We start from the raw sequence: 15,028 nt of genomic DNA, 5'->3' as shown, positions 1-15,028 counted from the left end.
AATGAGACATCTCATCCAATCAGTAGAAGGCTTTCAAAGGAGAAGTGCAGGTGGGAGGGTGCCAGTGGAGATTGATGGGGAGGGGAGCAGGGAGACATGGTTACCCGGCATCCCCACAGCCTTGGCTCCCCCATTCAGAATCCTGGAGCCCAGGGACCCAGGCTGCCCGGCTGCAGCCACTGTAGCCCAGAGCATGGTGGTGCAGGGCCCGGCAGAGCAGCCCACTGAGTGAGGCTTGTGCCCCGCCCCCCAGGACTATGCTCCTTACAGCAGCAGCAGGGTTTGAACTTGGCATCAGCTCAGGCCTGGAGCCCAGCAAGGCCCTGGGTAGGCGATGCCCACAAAAAGTGATAAGATGATTGTGAAGACGAGGGCCATGCCGATATCGCCACCTCTAACTCCCTCAGCCTAGAGCACCTCACCTCTGACTCCCAGCACAAGAAAGCAGCATGGTCAGGAGGAGTTAAACTTCAGCTGAAACACAGGCGCAGTGACCCAGCAAGCCAACCTCATTCTTGACATTCAAACAAATTCGGGGAGAACCAACCTGATGTCAGCATGATGCAAATATCTCAGCACAACTGGCACTCTTTGGCACCAAAGCTACCACTCCATTCCAGCTCCTCTACAAGTGACCTCTTCAATTATACCATGCTCATCTGAGGCAGAGCCCTCACCAGTGTAGCTCCTAAGGGAGCATGGAGAACCTGGAACCTAGTAGGAGGTACCCACCCTGCATCTTCTTTCCCCTGCCAAGCCCACCAGCAGCAATGATCAGTTCAGTCACCTCCATAACATGAGAGACTGGCTCACAGCTCCTTCTCCACCAGTTCTAGTGTCCTAGAATATCCACACCCTTGCATCTCTAGTAGTGAAAGTTCAAGCTCCATGGACACCACTTCTGCTTGAGGTGGCCTCCTAGAAGGGATGAGGCACACAGGCATTTGCTATGTCAAAACAGTCTGTGATCTCCAGAGAGGAGTCTCAGCAAAATATGAGGTGAACACTTCAACCCTGTTTTTCCAAGGTCAGGAGACCCGAGCATCAGCAGATGGCCAGGGCTTCAATAAATGGCATAATGTTCCTTGGGGAAAGGGAGTGAGTCCCCTGTCCTGGAACCTGCAGTGCCTCGGTTCCTTGGAGAGTGCCACTGACAACCTGCCTCCTAAAGTGACTGTACCCCTGACCTTGGCTCGGAGTGACAGTTATGCAGCAATCTTGCACCATGAGTGGCCCAGCTCCTGGTCTAGCCTTGATCAGAAATGGTTCTTTCAGCCTCAGGCAAACTCTTCAGGCTCCCTGAAATCTCCATTCATAGTGGACAGCTGCATATTGTACCAGAGTAGAGTCCAGAGAATAGCCCTCCAGTGAAGCCCAAGCATAATGATACCTAGAAGCCTCAACCTGCTCAGCCTCTGCTCCCAACTGGTATCTATGCTGTACCTTCACGGGAGCCCCAGTTTGCTCAGGTGCCCCTGCCTTCCATGAGTGGCAATGGTATGCTCTACCCTGCAATGATCTAGGAGAGTAGATACACAGCCCCTCAGGGAGCTTGTGACAAGCCAGCTAGCTTTGATGAGAATGAGAACCAAAATAGGTCTAGCAGGCCTGGGTTTGCCCTCTCCCAACCCCAAGAACGTGATTTACTGACCCCAGTAGAGAGGAAATCAGAAACTACAGTCAAGTTTGTTCCCTACAAAGTCCATTTCCCAGCAGTGCCTGAACACGAAGAAGATACCTCCTGACGAGACGCCTCACATCTCCCCAAGGCAACAGCCTACATCCCAACGAGAGTGCACCCACAGCAACAAACCATATTCAAACCATGACAGCCTCAAACCCCCTCAGACTCAAGCCTGGCAGGTGGGTGAAGACAAAAGATCTTCCAGCCCCTGGAACCCCAGGAAGCCGACTTTCAGGAAGACGACAATGCCAATTTCTGGAGGAGACTGGAGAGAGAAGGCCTAGGCCAGAGCCCGCCAAGCAACTTTGGCAAGACCAAGTCAGTTTCATCTCTCCAGAACATTCCTGAGAACCTAAGAAGGCACAGCAGCCTGGGGCTAGGAGACTGAACCCAGGAGGATTATGTGGATGGTAGGCTTGCCTCTGCAGTTAACACCAAGGCTGAGTACCCTAGGGCAAGCTGTCTCTGAACAGGGGAGCCATGTGGACAGGTGATTTCCTATCCAAGGACCAAGGGGAGAACCAGGGGCTCTGCCTCTTTCGGTAGCTCAGACTCAAACTATAAAGAACCCCCCTCCCCAGCACACCATAGACATCCTGTCTGGGCCTGGAGGAGGCTCAGCTCAAGCAGTGCTTTCAGTACCGGAAGCCCCACTGCTGTATGCTGTAGAAGGTTTCCAAGACCTAGCAGCGAAAGCAAGAGAGCCAGAGATCCCCGAGTGTGGGCAGCTTCACTTATGGCTGTAACTATAGGCCTAACAGGATGCTTTCCACTAATGATACTTCTGAAAGTGACTTTGGCCAGACAAGAGCCGATACACGTTTTTCTGAATCTGCTGACCTCCTAGCAAAAACGCAAAGGCAAAGTTGAAAGAGGTTCTCTGACAGCCACACGATGAGCCGCTGAGGAAGGGGGCAGCCGGCGGCCGGGGCCCCCACACCGAGGGAAAGAGTCGCCAAGGCGGACGCTGGCCTCCGCAGCCAGGGCACCTGCAGCAAGGCCGAGGGGAAAGACAGCAGGCCCAGCACACCCGAGGCCCCCCTGCTGGATGCCCCCTTCAGCAGTGCTTACCGGAATAGCTTCAAGGACGCAAAGTCCCGTGTCCTGGGGGCCACATCCTTTGGACGCGGAGACCTCGAATTGCGTGCGCCCGCTGCGTGGAGGCTCTGGAGGCCCAGCCCACCTCGGCCCATGTGGGGCTGCCGAGCCCCGAGACGCCACGCGAACCGCACAGCAAGACCGCGGCGGGGGGCGACCCCGCTCAGCTCACAACCCCAGCAGTCCAGAGAGGGGTACGCCGGCGCCTGACCCCCACGCCGAAGAAGGGCTCCCACTCGGAGCCCAAGAAGATGAACGAAGTGGGGGTCTCGGAGGAGGCACAGTCGGCGCTTTGGTGCCTGCAAGGGAGGCGTGTGCGTTTCCCCTAGAGGACACCATAGCATTCGACTCCTCATCTTTGAGCCTGAGGAAAGGCCCTCTCGACGCTCAGCCTTTCAGGGCCACAGATGAAACAGTTTCAACAGAGCTCCCTGGCCGACTACTGTCAAACCAAGACCAGCAAGCGATCCTCCTACTCCTACTTTTCCTCGGGTTGCGGCTTCCCAGGCTTCCTATCTCCGGCTCGGCCCCGCGGCTCACAAAGCCTTCGGCCTCTTCTCGGCCTCTGGCCTGAGTGCGGGAACAGAGCCTACAGCCTTGCAAGGAGGCCGCCCTCCTGCCGGCCGCAAGGGTCTAGGGGGAGACCCCATGCGACCCTTGAGATTGTAGCAACCCTTTCCCTAGGGGGCGCCTCGCAGGGAACATCAACGTGGGGAGCAGCAGACCTGGAAGGAGCAGGCTGGGGCCGCGCGGCTCAGTGGAACTAACTGCAGACCTTGAGGCACCCAGAGGATAGACAGGTCTCCTGGGGAGCCATCCTCCGGGGTGGCCGCGGCCAGGAGTGCCGGGAAGTCCAAGTCAGCCGGGGCTCTGAAGTCTGACTATCCCTGTCCACGTGAGGTCCAGATCACCCCCATCCCCCTCGCCACAGCAGACAAGAAGCAGGATAAGCTTTGGCAGGGGAAACAATGGCTTTGGTCTTCTTGTGAATGATCCATGCTATTTGGCTGACCCTGGTAGGATGGCCACTCAGTTATTCAGAAAGAGGTGAGGAAGAGATGACATTGCACCTACACAACCTAGCCCTTGTTGAGGTGGCTCAGGCTGCAAAGGAATTGGTGGCTCCTCGGTTCCCAGTGAATATCCTGGAATCCTAGACTGTCATAGGCAAGCCAACAGAACACCTTGCCCCAGGCCACTGCCAGCAGGAATGCAGGGGCATCTTACAGACACCAGGACTGTACCATTGACCCAACCCCTCTCTAATGAGCTTTGCCTTCAACTGTTGGTCCACCTACTGCTCACAGCCTGCTTCTGAGGGACAGACTAGAAGGGATGGTCAGGTGGGGCTCTGCCTGTACCCCTACAGTGACCCACAGAAGCAACAATCACAGCTTGACCCAGCCTCCAAGTCCTAGAGGCCCTGAGTCCAAAAGTCCAGAGAATGGGATAGAAGAAGGAATGAGGAAGATGTCCTTGCTGCCTCAAAGGCCTCCTCCTTTTCTAGGGATTGGGCCCACATAGTTGGAGAGGACAGCCTTTCTGAGGAACCCTTGTCACCTGAGTTTGCAAACCTGAAGCACTATAAAAAAATATTAAAAAAAAAAATTAAAAAAAGACAGGAGAGTCTTCAAAGTTCAAGCACCATTTCTGAACCAGACATGCCTTTTCGTATCTGAGTCTGTCATGCAGGCGTCCTACCACCTTGGGAGTTTAGGATGATGCACTGTTTGTGAAGGACTTGCAACACAGTGCCTCCTCCAGCCCCACATTTGAAGCTCTTTCCCCACCCTCATCTCCTCCACCAAGCCTGGACACACACTGATCTCTGTTTTTTCACTTGGATGACTTTCCTCCACATCCTCCCCAAGCCATGTACAAGGCACAGCTGGACAGTGAGGCTTATGAGGAACCCCATACCAGCAGCTCCAGTAAATTTTCCAAGTGGCAACTGCAAGAGAAAGGCCACTGCTTGGTGTAGTCCATTTGGTGGGTAGTCAGATATTGGCTTCCAGACACCAAATTTCTCTCAAGGCTTCAGAGGCCAATGAAATCAATCCTACCTTCATCATGGGTGCATAGCCCCAACTTGCTGGATCTCTTGGAAAGCAACCAAGCCCAGGATAGCCACCTCCCTTCTGGACTCAGCCTTATTCATGAACCGGTCAGTGTAACTCAGGATTTAGAAAAGAAAGCCAAGTCTGCCCCTCAGAAGACATCAGAATCGAGACTCTGGTCAAAGAAATTGTCTACTAAGACAAATCTCTGGCAGGCATTTTGAATCCAGACTCCAGAATGAAGAAAACTATTGGCCTGGTAGAAGGTTTGTTTTCCCAAGATAGTGACTTGCTGAAGGAAAATATCATGAAGAGGAAGGCTGTGCAGAAAGCTGTCAACTCCCCTGGACATGAAGGCAAGAGGAGTAAAGAAAAGGAAACAGTAGGCAGGTTGGTCAAGTATCCTGCCTACTACAGTGTGTCCACTCCCAAGGCTGAACTACTGAACAAAAGCAAAGATATGCTAAAGAGGTGAATGAGGAAATGAAGCAAGCAGATGCCAATGAAAAGAAGGCTGAGTTCATTGGAAGGCTCATTCAGAAGCTTGAGATGCTCCAGGAAGCAAAGAGGAATTTGCTGATGGACATCAAACTCAATAATGCCTTGAGATAAGAGGTGGAGGCTTTGATCAGTAAGCTCTGCAAGCCCAATGAGTTTAACAAGTGCAAGATGTTCACATGAGATTTGGACAAGGTGGCAAACCTGCTGCTCTCTGTCTTGGGGTACCTGGCCAGTGTTGAGAATGTACATAGTGGCATTGGTGAAGATGCCAGTAATGAATAAAGGAGCTCTCTCAATGAGAAGAAGAAGGTTCTGGATGGGCAGCAAGAAGATGCCCTAGAAATCAAGGAGATCCTTGATCGAAAGGAATGGATAGTATTGGACATCCTGGTCAATTACCTTTCGGAGGGGCAACTCCGGGATTATCAGCATTTTGTGAAAATGAAGTCAGTGCTCCTCACTGAGCTGTGAAAGCTGGATGACAAGATCAAACTGGGCCTGGAACTGGTCAAGTGTCTGCTGGAGAGTCTTCGCTCAGATTTCATTCCCCAGGCAGGGCCCTGGCTTTGCCCCCAAACCTTGCAAGGGAAATGACTCCTGTTGGGAGATGTACTTTCAGTAGTGTTTTTCCGACATTGACCTCTCTACTTTAACCACTTCTAAAATACCGAACCAAAAGATCACCTTTTCTCTCAACACTATTTAATCCAAAAAAATGTATCAGTACAAGCCACAATGTAAAGTGTATGGGTTATTGGGGTTTTTCTGGATAGAAGGAAAGAAATTCTATCAGAGAGCAGAACTGTTTTTCCCTTCTCACCTTTCGTGACTGATCTGAGAACTTGCATGCTGCTGGAATACATGTTATGACTTTGCATTAGAAAGAAAATTAATGAAACTGTGAGGACTGGTTGGAAGGTGTTTGGCCAGTCATTTAATTTATCAGGCTGAAATTCACAGAACTATACAACCAAAAGTTAATAATAAAAAGGGCAGAAAAGGAAAGAAACACAAATTTAGGATATTGTTTCTGAGAGTGAGGGAGAGTAGGATGTGATGTGAAGGAGTACATGGGAAACTTGAAAGATAATGGCAATGGTCTTTTTCTTAAAGTGAAATGGTTTATATCATTATTGTTTATACTTTCTATTTGTGCAATAAATATACTTTGGTAACTCTTCACTACTTAATAAAAGCAATATTTTTAAAAGGGAAGAAAAGGTGATATCAGTTTACTTGGAGGAATATATGAATTAGCAAATAGTGATTCCATACCCAAGATTTTCCAAAAGACCAAATTCAAATATTCTCTCCCATGGAATTTATGCATATGGCTATACTTTTAAATGCAGACATTATCACACACATTCTCATTTTTAGTTGAGAAAATATGCTCACCTCTCTTGCTATGTGTGTGCTTTAAATTTGATCTGTGGAACTAAGTCAACTAATTATATCTTGGTAAGTAAATAACATCTGCTGAAAAATTAAATTCTAGACTGTATACTTGGCATATTTGTTCATTTTTCTAAACTACAATCTTGAATTCATTCTCTGTTAATGGTAAGTAAACCACATTTATTTTTAATTTGCAATGAGGATATACATTCAGATGCTCATTAAACATGACTCTGGCTGACTGGAAAACACAAAGTAAAATAGTTTCCAAAAGGTCACTTGGTAGGTTACCACTCCTTCTAGTTTTCACAATAAAAAATGGTTGTGAAAATTTTAAGTGGAAAATATACAATTGTTTAATTAACCTCTTAGCAATCCTGCATGTTAAAGAAGACAAACAGGGAATCAAATCAATCCTGTCCGTAATTCAAAGCTTTGTTTGTCATGATTAATTAGAGAAAAGGACTTATTTTAATATTGGTTTTTTTAACTTTTATTTTGAAATGATTTCAAACTTACAGGAAAGTTACAAAAATAAAACAGGAAAAAAATTCAGAACTCCAACATAACCCCTCACCCACATACCCAGATTTACCAACTTTTATTATTGATTCAGTTTTTGCAATTTGGGAAGGGGAACACAGTGTGTTCCACTTTTTTAACTTTTTATTTTGAATTAATTCCAAACTTACAGGACTGTTACAAAAATAATACAAACTCCACACAGAGAACTCCAACATTCCCCTACTATCCCAGATACCCAGATCCGCCAATTTAAAATTTTGCAATAGTGTTCATATTATTTTATCTATCTACATACGTATCTCTCTCTATCTACCTACCCATCTATCCGTTTTCTGAACTCTTGAAAGTAGGTAATATATATCATGCTCCTTGGGCACTTAATATTGCCATGTGCAATTCCTAAGAACAAAGATGTTCACTTATATAACCGTGTTAAGTGCAGTTATCAAGTTCAAGAAATTTAACATTGATATCAAGATTACAGTCTATATTCCAATTTTTTGTATGTCCCAATAATATCCCTTTGAGCCTTTTCTCCTTCCTTGCTGGATCTCACTGAGGATCATGTACTGCATTTAATTGTCATTTTCACTTTAGTTACTTTCTTTTTCTTCTTTTAATTGTGTGACATTATATTTAACATGAACTTTCCCATCTCAACCACTCCCAAGCATACCATTGGGATTCATAACACTCACAATATTGTAGTGCACTCACCACCTTCCATTACTAAAACTTTCCCATCTCCCCATACGGAAACCATACAGCCATTACGCATTAACTCCCATTCCCCCTGTCCTCTGCTGCTGGCTAATTTCTGCCTCTATGAGATTGCATATTCTCCAATATTTTCTTTGTAGTTATCATGGGGCTTAAATTTAGCATCCTAAATCTTTAACAATCTCGTTTGATTTGTTACCAACTTAACTTCAATAGACTACACAAATTGCATTCCTATACATCTCTCCCCCACCTTTATGTTGTTCATGTCACAAATTACATGTTTATACATGATAAGTCCAAAACCACTGAATTTATTATCACATTTTTATGCATTTGCCTTTTAGACCCTGTAGGAAGTTAAAAGTGTAATTACAAACCAAAAAAACACAATAGTACTGACATTTATATTTACCCATGTTGTTACCCTCAGTGGAGATCTTTATTGCTTCATGTGGCTTTGATCTAATGTCCTTTCCTTTCAACCTGCAGAACTCACTTTAGCGTCTCTTGTAGCGCTGGTCTAGTGATGATGAACTTCCTCAGCTTTTGTGTATCTGGGATTGTCTTAATCTCTCCCTCACTTCTGAAAGACATTTTTGCGAGATATAAAATTCTTGTTTGGAAACTTTTTGCTCCCAGCACTTTCAATATGTCACCCCACTGTCTTCTTGCTTCCATGGTTTCCACTGAGAAATTAACATTTAGTATTATTGAGACTACCTTGTATGTGACCTGTTGCTTCTTTCTTGTGGCTTTCAGAATTCTCTCTTTATCTTTGGCATTCTATAGTTTGATTATAAAATGCCACAGTGTGGGTCTGTTTGGCTTGGGTTTGTCCTGTTGGAATTCATTGAACACACTGGATGTATATATTCATCTCTTTCATTAAATTTGGGAAGTTTTTAATCATTATTTCTTTGAATGTTCTCTACCCCTTTCTTTCTTCTCCTTCTGGGACTTCCACAATTTATATATGCTTGATTCATATATGTTTGATGGTGTCCCCCAGGTTCCTCAGAATTGGTACAATTTTCTTCATTCTTTCTTCTTTCTTTTCCTCAGATTGAATGATTTCAATTGCCCTATTGTCAAGTTCTCTGATTCTTTCTTCTGCTGGCTCCAAACTGCTGCTGAACCACTTTAGGGAATTTTTAGTTTCTGTTACTTATAGTCTTGGTTCTGTCTGGTACCTTTTCATAATTTCCATCTCTCTATGGCTATTTGTGTTCATCTATTGTTTTCCTGATTTCATTTAATTATTTGTCCATGTTTTATTTTAGTACTTTGAGCATATTTAGAACAATTTTTTAAGTCTTTGTCTGGAATGCCCAGTTCTGATCCTCCTCATTGATGGTTTCTAATGCCTTAATCTTCTCCTTTGCCTGGACCATCGCTTCCTATTTATTTGCAAGTTTTGTAATCTTTTGTTGAAACTTGAGCATTTTGATATTTTAATGTGCATTGCTAGAATTTAGACATCTGGCTTCTATTCCCTAACCTTGTATCCAGCTAGTGGTGTGACAGTGCTTTTCCTGATTGCCAGGAGCTAACAAAAGAAGAAGAAGAAGAGAAAGAGGAAAAGGAAAAGGAGGAGGAGGAGGAGGAGGAGTGAGGAAGAGGAGAAAGAAATATTTTTGCCAGTTATTGCTGGTTTTTCAAAGCTTTTGGGGCAGGGGGGATGGTGATGGAGTCCTGAAGCTTCTTCCAATCATCTTGACTGGGGCAGATTCAATATTGTTTTCATGCCCATCAAGTTGAAAAAAATGCTTTATGATACACTTTTGTAAATAAAAATTAATTTATGAAAATTAAAAATATCTCTTTTAATAGATACTGTAAGTTTAAGTGTCTGATAGAAAAATTTTTCATAAAATAACTCTAAACTAGTTATCAACAAACTTTTTCTGTAAAGAGCCAGATAGTAAGTATTTTTGACTTTGAAGGACATGAGGTCTCTGCTGCAACTATTCAACTTTGCCCTTAGAGTACAAAGCCACCATGAACATATGTCTCAGTTTCCTGGCTGCTAAAACAATTACCATACAATGGGTTAGCTTATATAATGGGGATTTATTGGCTAACAGTTTTAAGGCTAGGAGAAGTCCAAAATGAAGGTGTCAGCAAGGTAATGCTTTCTCCCTGAAGACTGTGGTGTCCTGGGGCTGGCTGCCAGGGATCCTTGGTCCCTGGCTTTTCCATCACATCACATGGCAATACACGGTGGCATTTTCTCCTTTCTCTTCCTGGTTCCACTGACATCCAGCTTCTGGCTGTTCCCTGTGGCTTCTCCTTCCATATCTAATTTCCTTTACTTATAAAATTTCAGCCATATTGGATTAAGGCTAATCTTCACTCACTTTGGGCACCCCTTAACTAATTACATCTTCAAAATTCCTACTTACAAATGGGTTCACACTCACAGGACCAGGGATGGGGGCCTTTTTGTGAGGGACATGATTCAGTCACCAACAACATATGCAAACAAATGTGAGTGGTTGTGTACCAATAAAAATTATTTACAAAAATAGGCTGCACAGCTCTGCAAATAAACTTGTTGCTCTCCCCCCTGCATGGGACATGACTCCCAGGGGTTTAAGTCTCCCTGGCAACATGGGACGTGACTCCCAGGATGAGCCTGAACCCGGCATTGTGGGATTGAGAAAGCCTTCTTGGACAAAAAGAAGGAAGAAAAATGAAACAAAATCAACTTTCAGTGGCTGAGAGACCTCAAATGGAGTTGAGAAGTCATTCTGGAGGTTATTCTTATGCATTAAATAGATATCCCCTTATAGTTTTTAGTGTACTAGAATAACTAGAAGGAAATGCCTTAAACTGTTGAACTGCAACCCGGGAGCCTTGATTCTTGAAGACAGTTGTATAAATATGTAGTTCTTAAGATGTGACTGTGTAATTGCAAAAACCTTGCGACTGACACTCCCTTTGTGGGCAAATGAGTAATAAAATAAAGACAAAAATATATATATATAAATAATGGGGGAGGGGTATAAGGGGTATGAGATGTTTTGAGTGTTCTTTTTTACTTATATTTTTTTCTTTATTTTGGAGTAATGAAAATGTTCTGAAATTGTGGTGATGAATACGCAACTGTATGATGATGCTGTGAGCCATTGATTGTATACTTTGGATGGATTATATAGTGTGTGAATATATTTCAATAAAATTCTATTTAAAAACAAAAAACAGGCTTCAGGCCAGATTTGGCCCAAAGGTCATAGTTTGTTTGCCCCCACTCTCAATTGTTATGCCTTTAGCTGTTGGTGTGTGTACTCATACATGGACATGAATACATGTGCACCTATATGCATGCAGGGGTACTTAGTCCTGAATACTTTTCCCAGAACCAGAACCACTCAATATGGATTTAAATGCCTTTGGTAATTCTGCTTAGACAATGTCACAGTTATTTGCTTCAATGGCCATATGGCATGGCATGTAACAGTAACACACTCCTAAGTATAAGTGGATAATAATGATGATGAACAAGACCACTGCAGTTGCAAATCATAAAACTTATCTTAAATAGATGATTGTCTCCAACAATGGGAAGTATCTTCCTTTCCTGCCTTTTTGCCGAGAACTAGATCTCAAAATTTGGTTTATTTTATTTCTGTTTTCCTATTGCATTATGCTTCCTGGAATGTGAACATCAGAAGCAGACCAAAGTAAACTGGTTCATCAGATTATAATTTACCTATGATTGTATTTAATAAGAAAGTATTCAAGTGGAAAACAATATGGCAATTCCTCAAAAAGTTAAATATAGAATTATCATTTGACTTGGCAATCCCATTTCTAGGTAAGTATCAATTTTTATAGCAGCATTATTCACAATATCCAAAAACTTGAAAGAACTCAAGTGTCCATCAACAAATGAATGGATAAACAAAATGTGTTACATAAACACATTGAAATGTTATTTGGCCATAACAAAAAACAAAGTTATGGTACATGCTGGAACAAGGAAGAAACTTGAAAATATTATGCTCAGTGAAATAAGCAAAACATACAAACACAAAAATTGTATGTATTCTTTAAAAATGATGACTAGAAAAAGCAAACTCACAGAGATAGAAAGCAGATTAGAGTTTACTGGGGAAAGAGGAGGATGGGAGTAGGGAGAATGTAAAACTTTTTTTTGGTGTAGATGAATACAAAAAATAAAGGGACATATAGAAGGAAAATAGAGAAAACTATTCAAGCAATATTCTAAAGATTGTTTCTAAAATGAATTATTTTTAAAAAGAGCAATTTTCTTTTAATTACATATTTATATTATACAAAGAAGAACTTGCATTTTCTCAATTTCATGCATCTAGTAAATCCTGTTGGCTCTTTTTTTCTTAGTTGAAGTATAATTAAATTTTTCTCATAAAATTAAGGCTGAAAAGAGCCATCTTATATTTTTATTGTATGGGATTTTTCCTGTGAATTTGAAAGCAAGTGAATACCTGGTTAAAACACAGACGTAGGGGAGAGAGAACTCCATGTTTGGTTTACTGCTCTGCTGTCAACATCTTGAAATCTTTAATAAACTTTTTAACATGGGGGCTCATATTTTCATTTTGCACTAGGTCTCTCAAATTATGTAGCTGATCCTGCAGGGCAACATGAGAATTCAATAAAGGCAAAAAGGTTTTCCTAATAATGCAGTTTAAAAAAATTCAGATCCTGGAATCTCAATAAAATATACATTTGTTTGATGTCAAAGGAAGTTCTCTATTAGGTTCAACTCTTCAGAAGGTGTCAAAGGCAAAAAAGGTACCATATAGAATGAACAGAAAATTCTCTTTTAACTTCAGAAAAATAATCATCTTAATAGTGGCTATTCTGTTTCTTCTAAAAATGGCAGAAACAGCCAGTTTGCTTATGTAGAGTTGACTTTTCTTCCTCTAAACTCTAAAAGATTTTGTTAAGAAGGTGAATGGAGAGCCAGTAGGAGACCTGATTAATGTAAATCCTGATATGGAAAAGGGGAAATAAGGCTCTTCCTTTCACTTGGCAAGGCTTTGGAGTAGATACAATGATACAATAGGGAATACATGGGCACAACACTGTTATCCTCAGAGCTAAGTATTTTTTGTGTGTGCTCAATTTTCACCCTTAGCTCTTAGCAAAGATTACCTCAACACGGACAGAGAAGTGAAGCAGGAATTCTAAAAGCAGAGGCACTACAACAGTCCTAAAACATTTGGGATTGCTGATGAGGAGGTGCAACAGGGGACTTCAGCAGATTCCTAGCAAGAATGGGCCAAACAAAAACAAACAAAAATCAACTCTATTGAAAATTACAACCCATTCTCCTCATCCCTTATCCCACTCTATTTTCTCCCACAACCCCTGTACCTTCTAACAGACTTTATCATGGAAGATCCAAAAAGGCAAGAATCCTGTGCTTAGAACAATACTTGGCACATAGTTGGTGTTCAATAAAACAGTTAATGAATGAATGACCCAAAGACTAGAAGATTTGCAATTGTACTTGGCTTTATACACAATGACTGTTCCTGTTGTGAGAAAGCAGCTACAAATAAAAAAAGCTTGGAGAGAAACTCTAAGCTGTAGAGAAAGACCAGTGGCCAATAATTATACTGTAAAAAACCCAAAAAGAATTTGAACTAGGTTTGAAAATGAGGAGGATGACAGGAATTTTGAGAGCTCTCTGCTATTCATCATTTGTGCTCCCAAAATCTGTTTTAAATGTTGAAGCCTAAAACATGGAACCACAAAGCCTACTTTCTACTTACAATTACTGGTCCATGTAAGCGTTAAAGTAAAACTGTCTTCTAAAAGCCAAATCCTTCTATGCTAACAGGTTAGCTAATGGTGCTTAATCCTTGCTGGATGCCTCAGGCTTATGCGTGGCTTTGTCGGCTTATTTGCCACGGTGCCTCACATCAGGGGCCAAATTACCTCTGTAGTGCTCCCCTGTCATCCCCTCCAGTGCTGCAAGCTCTTAATAGCTCTCAGCCAGGGCTGTTCCCTGTCCTTCCCCAGCCCCCTCCTTTCCACTGTCTGGCCTGAACTTACTCATACAATGCACACTTACCCATTATTCCTTCTGCTTTGCAGCTTCTGTGCTGAACAATCTTTCCCATCCCAGGTCCTGCTTAGGTTGTTTAGTTTTGCTTTGCAAATTTGTTAATTTTTTTTAAACAACAGAGTAGCACTTTTCAGAAACCACTGGGAATCCAGAGTTTCTGTCACCTTCTCTAAGCTTCAGTTTCTCCAAGGTTGGAATGAGACAACGCGTGGCACTTAGGACTAGAGTGGGTCTGCTATTACTTAGGGCACTTTAGTGACAAATAGTAATAATTCAAGCTTGTGTAAGCACCAAATGGGAGACTGCTATATTCAATATTGGGAACAAAGGGACAAAATGCAGGCCTCAGGAACAACCAAAAAGGGAACAATCTCGGGGACGCTGACTCCTATCTGTGGGCCACTTCATTCTTCCCTCCCAATGCAGACAGACATGTTTTCTTTGTTCAGGAGCACACTCCATGGAGCATGGCCACCCACTTCTGAATTCACAAGTGGCAGCTCCATCTGCTGCTGCTCTGGGTTCCAATACCACCATCCCAGTCTGACGGCTAAGTCTGAGACAGGTGTCCTCCTCTGAAGCTATCCATTATGGCCATGGATTAAATGCACATATCTACTAAGAATCCACTTCCTGTGCAGATACACAGAGTTCATCACAGGGTCTGTGGAAGTGCCCAAGGGGAAGACAAACACACAACAACAAAACTTCCACCTAAAGGAAAAGACAATTGAGGCACACAGTGTGATTCAAGGCCCAGGAGTCAGCATCTGATTGGGGACTGAATTTGAGTATATCCCTGAGTCTGCCACACAGATTGTCTTAACCCCAAACCCCAGGTTTCAACAATGGTGTCTTAGAGCAACGGGATTGAATTTAAGAAAGTCTGACAGTTGCATCTGATTCACTGAGAACAGGATTCCAAAAGTCAGAATAAGGCACCCTGCTAGGCTGGTGGTTGGGGCATGTGACAATGGGGAC

General features: G+C 43.3%; 2 pseudogenes; both read left to right on the top strand.

Annotated features, from left to right (window-relative positions):
- Positions 1-558: 558 nt before the first annotated feature.
- LOC119507709 lies at positions 559-3,419 on the top strand (annotated as a pseudogene).
- Positions 3,420-4,117: 698 nt separating this feature from the next.
- Positions 4,118-5,993, top strand: LOC119507708 (annotated as a pseudogene).
- The last annotated feature ends 9,035 nt before the right edge of the window (positions 5,994-15,028 follow it).

Source organism: Choloepus didactylus, chromosome 13, assembly GCF_015220235.1.
Source record: "Choloepus didactylus isolate mChoDid1 chromosome 13, mChoDid1.pri, whole genome shotgun sequence".
Taxonomy (NCBI): domain Eukaryota; kingdom Metazoa; phylum Chordata; class Mammalia; order Pilosa; family Megalonychidae; genus Choloepus; species Choloepus didactylus.
The sequence above is the reverse complement of the archived record's forward strand: the minus strand, read 5'-3'. Positions and strand labels throughout refer to the sequence as shown.